This window comes from Dasypus novemcinctus, chromosome 12, assembly GCF_030445035.2.
Source record: "Dasypus novemcinctus isolate mDasNov1 chromosome 12, mDasNov1.1.hap2, whole genome shotgun sequence".
Lineage (NCBI taxonomy): Eukaryota > Metazoa > Chordata > Mammalia > Cingulata > Dasypodidae > Dasypus > Dasypus novemcinctus.
Window position 1 is genome coordinate 5,167,733 of NC_080684.1, and position 9,497 is coordinate 5,177,229.

Here is a 9,497-nt window from a genome sequence, read left to right on the forward strand (position 1 = left end):
GGCAGGGTTGAATGGGACCTCATATTTTTTTAATGTAATATTTTTACAAAACCAATTTTTAAAAAATTAAAAAATAAATAAATAAACACAGATTGAAGCATTGCTGCTAAGAGTGGTGTATAGTTTACGTTACGCTTTACATTTTCGACCACACAATTACCTATGTTTTGACAACTGTACAATGGCTTGTATATGTCATTACAATATCACGCACAACTATCTGAATATCTCAAAAATAATAGGGGCTGAAGACGATGTGTGAAAAAACTATAAATTTATCTCAGTCTGATTTACTGAAGGAGATGTATTAATTCATTACTCTTTCCTTAATTGTAACTATCATGAATTCTAACAAAACTTCTATACCAACACAATGGCTTGGTGATGAGGTAGTACTTGGAAATCCTTAATTTTATGTAAGACTGTCCTGTAAAGCCACAAATTTCTAATGGAAATATTTTTTCAAAAAATTACAAACTATAAAGTATCTCTATGAGAAATAAAAGAGAACCTAAATGAAAAATATAGACTACCTAGATGAACAGAGAGATATAACTTTCTCTTTTTAAAAAAATTCTTTAAAAGATTTATTCATTTATTTATTTCTCTCTCCTTCTCCCGCCCACCCTGCTCCTCTGTGTCTGTTTGCTGCATCTTCTTTGTCCGCTCCTCTTGTTGTCAGAGGGGCTGGAATCCGTGTTTCTGTCACCTTGCTGTGCCAGCTCTCCGGATGTGCGGCACCATTCCTACGCAGACTGCACTTTCTTTGGTGCTGGGCGGCTCTCCTTACGGGGCGCACTCCTTGCGCATGGGGCTCCCCTATGCGGGGGACACTCCTACGAGGGGGACAGCCCTGTGTGGCAGGGCACTCCTTGCGCGCATCAGCACTGCGCATGGGCCAGCTCCACACGAGTCCAGGAGGTCCGGGGTTTGAACCACGGACATCCCATGTGGTAGAAGGATGCCCTAACCACTTGGCCAAGTCCGCTGCCTGAGATAGACCTTTTTGATGGGCTAGAAACCTTAATGTTATGTCAGTTTATTCTGAATTAATCTATAAATTGAACGGCTGCAATGAAAATTGCACTGATTTTTTGGAGAAATTGACAAGTTTATTTTAAAATTGGTAAGAAAAGGTAAGAGAGCTAGAATAGCCCGTGTGAGAATTAAATGAGAAAATGCATACGAAGCACTAGGCAAAGTGTCCAGCACTTGTACTAAAATAAGACAGTCAATAAATACCATAATTAAAATGCTGCATCTTAAAATCGTTACAATTTTGAGCTTCTCACACGTTAATGAGCACAACACCTGCTTATCTTCTTAAACGTTGTTTCTGAATCAGCAGATCTGGGATGTTGCCCGAGACTGCGCATTTCTAAAAGAGGTGAACACACATTTTAAAAATTTGAAATGAATTCCATTTTTTCTATTTTTTCACTTTTTCCTTTCCAAGTATTACAAAATATTTATTTTTGAATAAAAAATATACTTCTAAGAGAAATAAGTACGAGGCATATTCTTGCCCTAAACAGATTAAAATGTAGAGAAAACAAACTAAAAATCAACTGTCATAAAATTGGACTCCAATAAGCCACTGCTGCTCTCAGGGCAGGTGTCCCTGCACTGGGGTGGAGGCGGCAGGAGTTGCCCGTGGAATCGGGGAAAGTCAGGAAAGCAGAGGAAGAAAAAGCCCATTCAGATGGGGGGAAGGTGTGGGAAGGAGCGGAGGCTCCGTGGACCTGACTGAGTCACTGGTGGAGGCCTGTGGTCAAGTCCCAGGCCAGGTCTTGGTGTTTCTGGGCAGAGCCGGGCAGCTGGGGGGAGCCCCTGAAGCTGGTGTTGCCCAGCAACCCCTCACTGTGCTGTGGAATCCTGAGTGCTTAGATTTGGACTAGTTCCGTCAAGGCAGCAGTTGGAGGACACCTGGTGGGAGAGACTGACCACATCGGCTGCTTCACTCAGAGCAGACCGTGTAGGTCCTTGACCCACAGCGATGTCGTCCTGGCTTGGTGACCTCGGCTCCAGCTTGGGACAAACTCTGGGCAGAGTGAGGGGCAGCCTGGCTTTTCTCACTGGACAGAGGTCAAACTTGACAACAGGATTGCTAATGGAAGGCATGGAGGACGTGGAAGCAGCTTTACCTAACTCAAGCAGAGAGGAGAGCGAATCCATTCATTCAACCTTAAAATCAGCGAATGAGAGACTTAAACACTGTGCAGACCTAGAAGAGCAGCATGAAGCCTCACAGCTTCAAGTCAAGCAGTGATCTACAAGTTACCAAAATGAATTACAAGAGGAAGATGTAGACATCAGTCATCTTAGAGTAGGACAGATTGTGCTACAGGAGCAGGTGCAGAATCGGCAGCCAGCCACTGAGTCTGACGTATCTCAACTGTATATGGTAAAGGGTGATCTTCAAGAGGAAACACAACATCATCAGAAGACAACTGAAGATCAAAACCAGAGTGAGATTCAAGTGCTTCAGTTTTTAGAGGAGCACAAAAAGGAAAGGGATGAGTTTCAATACCAGCATGAGCAAATGAATACCTCACAGACCCAGCTTTGCTTAGAGAAGGATGAGGAAACAAGGAATTTGCAAGACACTATTGAACAAGCCAGAACCCAGATGCAGGAAGGAAGACAGGGACTTCAAACAGAAAATTTGGATATTTCTGTTGAAAAGAAAGTTGAGAGCCTTAAAATAGAATATGGAAGGGAAAGGCTTGATTTATCTAAAGGTGAAATTGAAATGTTAGTAAAGGGGATAAAAGAAAGGGAATTAGAGATTAAAATTCTAAATGAAAAGAATATATCTTTAAGAAAGCAGATTGATCAGCTGTCCAAAGAGGAGCTTGTGAAACTAACTCACATAATCCAGCAGAAAGATTCGGAAATACAAGCTCTTCATGCAAGAACCTCTTCAGCTCCCTACACCCAGGATGCTGCTTATCTCCAACAGCAAATGCAGGCCTTTGTCCTGGAGAGAGAACACGTATCAGCTGTTCTCAGTGAGAGGACTAGGGAAAATAGCCACCTAAAAAGAGAATACCACAAAATGGTGGACATAGTCTCTGACAAAGAAGCAGTCCTTAGGAAGCTGCAAGAAGAAAATAAAACCTTGTGCACTCGATTTGAAAGTAGTGACCAGAATATGTTTAGAGAAGCGGTGCATAATTTATCATATATCATTCGAGAAAAAGACATTGAAATAGATGCATTGAGTCAGAAATGTCAGACTTTACTGACTGTTTTACATGCATCCAGCACTGGTAACGAGGACGGAGGTGTTAACAGTCATCACTTTGAGGAGATACTGCAGGAACGGGATAAATTAAAGCAACAAGTAAAGGAAATGGAAGGGTGGAAACAGCAAGTGATGACCACAGTACAAAACATACACTGTGAGTCAACCCAAGTACAGGAGGAATTTCATCAACTTCAGGCTCAGGTTTTGGTTGACAGTGAAAATAATTGTAAATTCCAAGGAGAGCGTACTGAACTAATCCAACGGTACAAGCAGAACGAAAGCAAACTCAAAAATTTTGGGAAGAAATTAGCACAAGTTCAGCACAGCCTAGGGCAGCTTTGCAACACCAAGGATCTTCTTTTAGGAAAACTTGATATCATTTTACCACAGCTCTCCTCTGGACCATCACCTGTTTCACAGTCAGCAGAATCTCTTAGGGACACTAAATCTGATGTAATGAGGGAGCCTTCTAAATTACTTCAACAAGAGTTAAGAAAATCACTGCAGGAAAAAGATGGAACAATCAGCACTCTACAGGAAAAGAATCACAGATTATGTCATTTAATTGCTGCCACCCCAGAGCTAGAAGGAAAAGAACATGAACAAAATGATCCAGAAGTTAAGGAGATAAAGGACAAACAAGATGTTTTTAAAAAGTTACTTAAGGAAAAAGACCTCTTAATCGAAGCCAACAGTGCCAAGTTCCTTTCGTTAAATGAGAATTTCACTAACAAAGTGAAGGAAAATGAACTTTTAAGGCAGGCAGTGACAAACCTGAAGGAGAGAATATTAATTTTAGAAATGGACATTTCTAAACTGAAAGAGGAAAATGAAAAAATAGCAGAAACATCCAGGGTAAAGGAAACAGAACATCAAGCATTACAAGAGGCTAATACCATGATTTCAATCATGCTGCAAGAAAGGGAGTTTGAGTGCCAGGCAATGAAGGAGAAGGCTCTTGTTTTGGAACAACTACTCAAAGGAAAGGAACAGGACAAGACTGGGGAGTTAGATCAGCTTTTAAATGCAGTGAAATCCATGCAGGAGAAGGCAGCTGTGTTTCAACAGGAGAGAGATCAAGTCCTGTTGGCCCTGAAACAGAAACAAATGGAAAACAGTGCCCTGCAGAATGAGCTACAACATTTACATAACAAGGAATTACACTTAAACTGGGAGCTAGAGAGCCTGCATAAGCATGTTTTAGAATCACAAGACTCTTCTACTCGTGAAGCTTTGGCTGCAGAAGACAGGGAGAACAGCCTAAGAAAGAAAGTCACAGCACTGGAAGACAAGCTACTTTCATCCTCTGATGCAATGACGGACGCAAGGCGTCAAGCCAGTTTGCAGGTAGCATCATTGCAGCTCCAACTGAATGCAGTCTCTGCACAGAGGGATGAAACTGCACAGCAGCTTTCCATCTCACAAGAACAAGTAAAGCAGTATGCTCTCTCCTTAGCCAACCTGCAGGGGGTACTAGACTGTTTCCAGCAAGAGGAAAAAGCCATGTATTCTGCCAAACTAGCAAAGCAAAACCACCTTCTGGGGGAATGGAAGACAAAGGCAGAAAATCTGGGAGGAAAACTTTCATCATTACAGGAACGTTTGGATGAGGCGAATGCTGCATTGGACTCAGCAACAAGACTGAGAGAACAGTTAACTCTGAAGGAAGAACAAGTTAAAAATCTTAAAACACAAAATGCATACCAAGAAGAAAGGCTGGATGAGGTACAAAAGAAATTGACGAACGTACTAAAGAGCACGGAAGGAAAAGTGGACAAAGTCCTAATGAGAAAGCTCTTTATTAGATACTTTCAGGCACCAAAAACCAAGCGTTCTGAGGTATTAAGATTAATGGGAAGCAGTCTGGGTATGAAAAAGGAGGAAATGGAAGAGTTGTTCACTGATGGCCAGGGTGCAGTTACCAGGTGGATGAGTGGTTGGCTTGGAGGAGGATCAAAAAGTGTTCCCAATACATCTCTGAAACCTAGTCGACAGCGTGTACTTCATAGTTCTTTCTCAGAACATTTTCTGAAATTTCTACAAACAGAGTCTCATCCATCTGTGCCACCACCAAAACTTTCTGCTCATGATATGAATCTCCAAGATCCACCAGGAAGGACCCAACGAGCCACAAATGTACCACCACATTGTAAATATACAGCAGCGTCCAGAACCAGTACAAGAGCACCTGAGAATCCATTCTTAGCTCCCTGCTCTGCAGCGGTGCCTCTAATCAGCCTTGCTAGACTCGGGACTGGTGGGCCTGGGAATCTTCTTTTGAAACCCGTCTCAGATGTGCTGCCCACATTTACAGCTCTGCCATGCTACCTGACAACACCGCTGCAATTATACTGAAAGACTCTGAAGCAAAAGGCAATCAAGCCAGAAATAACTATACCACTGTGAAACAGGCAAGCCACCCTTAACAATTGTGTGTATATATGTATATATTTTATCATAATGTCACCTTGTAGAAGAAGTCAGGTGTTCGTTTGTACCTGTACTGTCCTTATATTTAATAAAACTATCTATCTTTATACTTGTAGAAATTGCAGGTGTCATAGAACAAGTGTGCCATATAATCTCCCTTTTTCCCCTCTGATTTAAACCCTTTCAAACTTAATTGTCTCTCTTTTACCATAATTGACAAAAAAAAAAGAAATGCAAACATCCATAAAGCAGCTCTTCATTTCCTTCTCTGATTATTTTATGAGAGACAAGCCCTATGCCTGGTTGCCCACAGCACATCTCCAGGACACAGTAGACTCTGGAGGGGAAGGCAGGGATCTCGGCAGAGACAGGCAGCCAGCTGTGCCATGGGGCAGGACCTGAGGATCACCAGGGGTTGACAATGTGAGAAAGCACCTCGGCTGGTGCACCGAATTGCACAGTTCATATCTTCAGAAACGTAAGTTTTATGCTAAATAAACCTCTATTATGACTTACTTGCTTGAATTAAAAGTGCAGGAAGAATTCCTGAGTATTCTATGCATTAGGCCTGGCTCCCAGTGCAGGACAAGGGTGCTGACATCCAGGCTACAGGCCAGCGAGGACAGATGGAAGAGTGGGATGAGAGAGAGGGGTTACTGGCAGGGCCCTGTTTCTTCTCCTAGGAACACCCCACATCACCGTTCTCACTCTGATCGATACATACTCAGTAACTTCATGACACCCAGGCAAGTGGATGTAAGAACCTGCTCCTGAAACTGATCCACCGAGAATTAGCACGGGGATCCCCACACCCATGGTCCTTCCTCTCCTGACTCTCCTCGGCTCCCCTCCCCCTGGGGCCCATCCCAGTGAATACATGGCCACTGCCACCACCCGCTCGACTAAGACAAATTCTATTTTGGCTCCAGGAAGACATGCCTGCCTTGTTGCTGTCATAGCCTCTGGATCCCCTTCCCGATTCCATGTGCCACCGCCTTGCAGTCCATCCATGTCATCTCACCTTTTTCCCCTATCCACAAAATCCATTCCTAGAGCCCACTGCTACCACACTAGATTCTGCTTTATAAATTTGCTTTATGACTCAACCTGTTCCTCTGTCTCCACCCCATCTGTTTGTGGGAAATCTATGCCGGAATCAGGAGTTTCAGCTCACCCAACTTCATAGCCTCTAAGACCTTCCTGTCTGATACAGTGACACTCACATGCAAAATGATGGGATTGACATAATGAAAATACTCCATTCCTACCCTTCATTGTACCAGATGGGTTTCTCTCATTAATATTCTTATTCTCTGTGTAAGAAGAAACTCTATGGGATGACAATATTAAAATAAATTATGTTTTACCATGGAGAAATATCACTGATGCACAAAAGGCCAACTGATCTGAATGCCTTGGAATTTCTTGTTGGTATTAATCTATAGCTCTTCTGGCCATATTTTACATGTACACACAAAGATATGGAGATAGCGAATGGGTCCCAGGGTCCAGCGTCTGTGCATGTGCAGGAATGCAGGCCAAGTGAGTTCCTCTCCCTTGGAAAATGCTGAAATCACATAAACAGGTGAAGCACTAAGTATTTCATCAAGAGTCATGGGTACTCCATGGGACAGTGGAAAGCTGAGTGCCCTTCCCAAGAAAACCTAATGAACGTGCCTCTACGACACAAACACCTGAGATCTGAGGGCTCAGTAGTCATCAGGAGAGAAGGCAAAGGTGGTGAGGCAGGGAGTGCGAGGCCAGAACCAGGTCGGTCCTTCAGGGAGCCCAGGAGGGGCTGGACTGAGTGGGATCAGGACCAACGAGCTGAAGCTCTTCCCAGGTGCAGGGAGTGGAGGGAGGGACGGGCCTTCCTGCCAGGGTCCTGGGCTTCCTCTCTCATCTCACCTCCAGCTTCAAGTTTCTGGCTCCCTCCCTACTCTGAAAATCACAAGCTATGTTCTTAGAGACATGCCCATCAGTGTGGGCAGAGCCTAGACTGACACTGAGCAAGGTGGAAGACATCATGACTTTCCCTTTTGCCTTTCTTCTGTGCCCTGGGAGCCCCAGCACGGCCCCCAGTACCTTTCCTCTACTGACTCAGAAGAGATATGAGGGAAATGACTTAACACAGGGTTTAATGGGATTCAGGAGAGAATGAAGAGAAGCTATACAAGTTAAAATAGTGATGACTGCTTTCTAATATGGACACTGTGATGGTGATACATATCCAGTGAATAAAGTGAATACCTGTGAATTTTACACTAGAAATGTTCCAAGTTTAAGGCATAATTCAAGGAAACGAGTTGAACAGGGAGATCAAACATTGCCAGAAGAAAAGAGAAGGGGCTTGAGTTATGAATTACAGAGGTAGAAGAGGAAAACTGGGGGCATTCACTATCCACTTGGTAGTAATAGTTACACAGATATATGTCTATATATTTCCTGTGTTTTTTATTGCAGTAAGTTATTCACGGGAAAAGGAATAGACTTTAATTAATTTTGAACTCTAAATGTTCTCACCAAGGGAGTGTTTGAGTAGGTGAAAGCTCTCTTGCACCTCTGCTCTTTTCAGGGTTCCTTCCAAAATCCTCGAGTTAACTTGACCCATTTACCTGGAATTTCTGCATGGTAATGAACTTGGTCAAAGTGTGGACATTTTCCCCCCCAAATTTCTGAAAATTATGCCTATGAAGTTTATTTATTGATCATTTTCTATTGTCAAGTAATGCTTTACCTAAAATTTTCCTTGCATTCTCCACAATTTCACTATTACCTTGTCAGTATAGATTCCCTTTTTTCATATAAAGTATTTGTTGTAGGGTTCCATTGGCTGCTCCCACCCCATAGACTATGACACTACTTCATCAGCACCTAAATTTAACACTGAGCCCCTGGGAAGGAATGAGATTTATCCAGCACTCCACTTCCAGAACCAAGCATGTTGCACTCTGCTGTTATACAACCCAATGCTATGTTGTAAAGACTGGTTCTGAGAATGAAAACATACCAATGTTATAACACTATAAATAATTCTGAAAAGTCTTGAAGAATGTAAAGATTTTAAACTGAAGTAATATAATACAGGAAAGACTAAAAAATGGTGACACAATCCCGGCATACAAATGAAATGGCCTGCATTTCAACAGAAAGTTACTTTTTCAACAATTTATTTAAGGGAGAAATATGGAATACCTTGACAGAGCCAGTACCAAAATGGCTGCACAACAAAATGAATTCTGAGTATTCTCATTGACTAGTGCCTCAAAACTTCTTCATTATGTTATTATTACTGATTCAAGTGTTATAAAATTTTAGCAATCTTGCCATAAACACAGTCTTCATTAAAAAAGGAAGTTTGAGATCACTTTTCAGTTTCCTATAGCCGTATTTTTCACACCCTTCAACTGCCTAGTGCTACAATTGCTAATTAATTAACAATGCAGGCAATTCTTAATAGACAAATAGCTAATCTAAGGAACTGTCAGGTATGAGGCAACCTAATCCTGGATGGGGTATTCAGCAGAGGACAGTGGTGTTAGTCCTGTGGGACAAGGAGGACTTAAAGCATGAGGATCAACTCAGAAAACTCTTTCTGTCCAACTGACTTCTAGGAAATCGCTGATTGGTGAATCCTTTCCACTGAGAGACAATAGCCCATTCACCAAACAGACACACACCAGGCTGCTCAATTCAGTGATCCCTGGGCTGGTATTGAGACGTCACGAGTAGAAATGTCCCCTCCATGTCTAATTGCTCAATTTGAAAGGAAAAGTTAGATGTGCACTACATACTGCATCATTAAGGTTCACCTTGA

General features: G+C 42.5%; 1 pseudogene; it reads left to right on the top strand.

The window, feature by feature from the left end:
- The first annotated feature begins 1,996 nt into the window (after positions 1 to 1,996).
- Positions 1,997 to 5,781, top strand: LOC131280774 (thyroid receptor-interacting protein 11 pseudogene; annotated as a pseudogene).
- Positions 5,782 to 9,497: the final 3,716 nt, after the last annotated feature.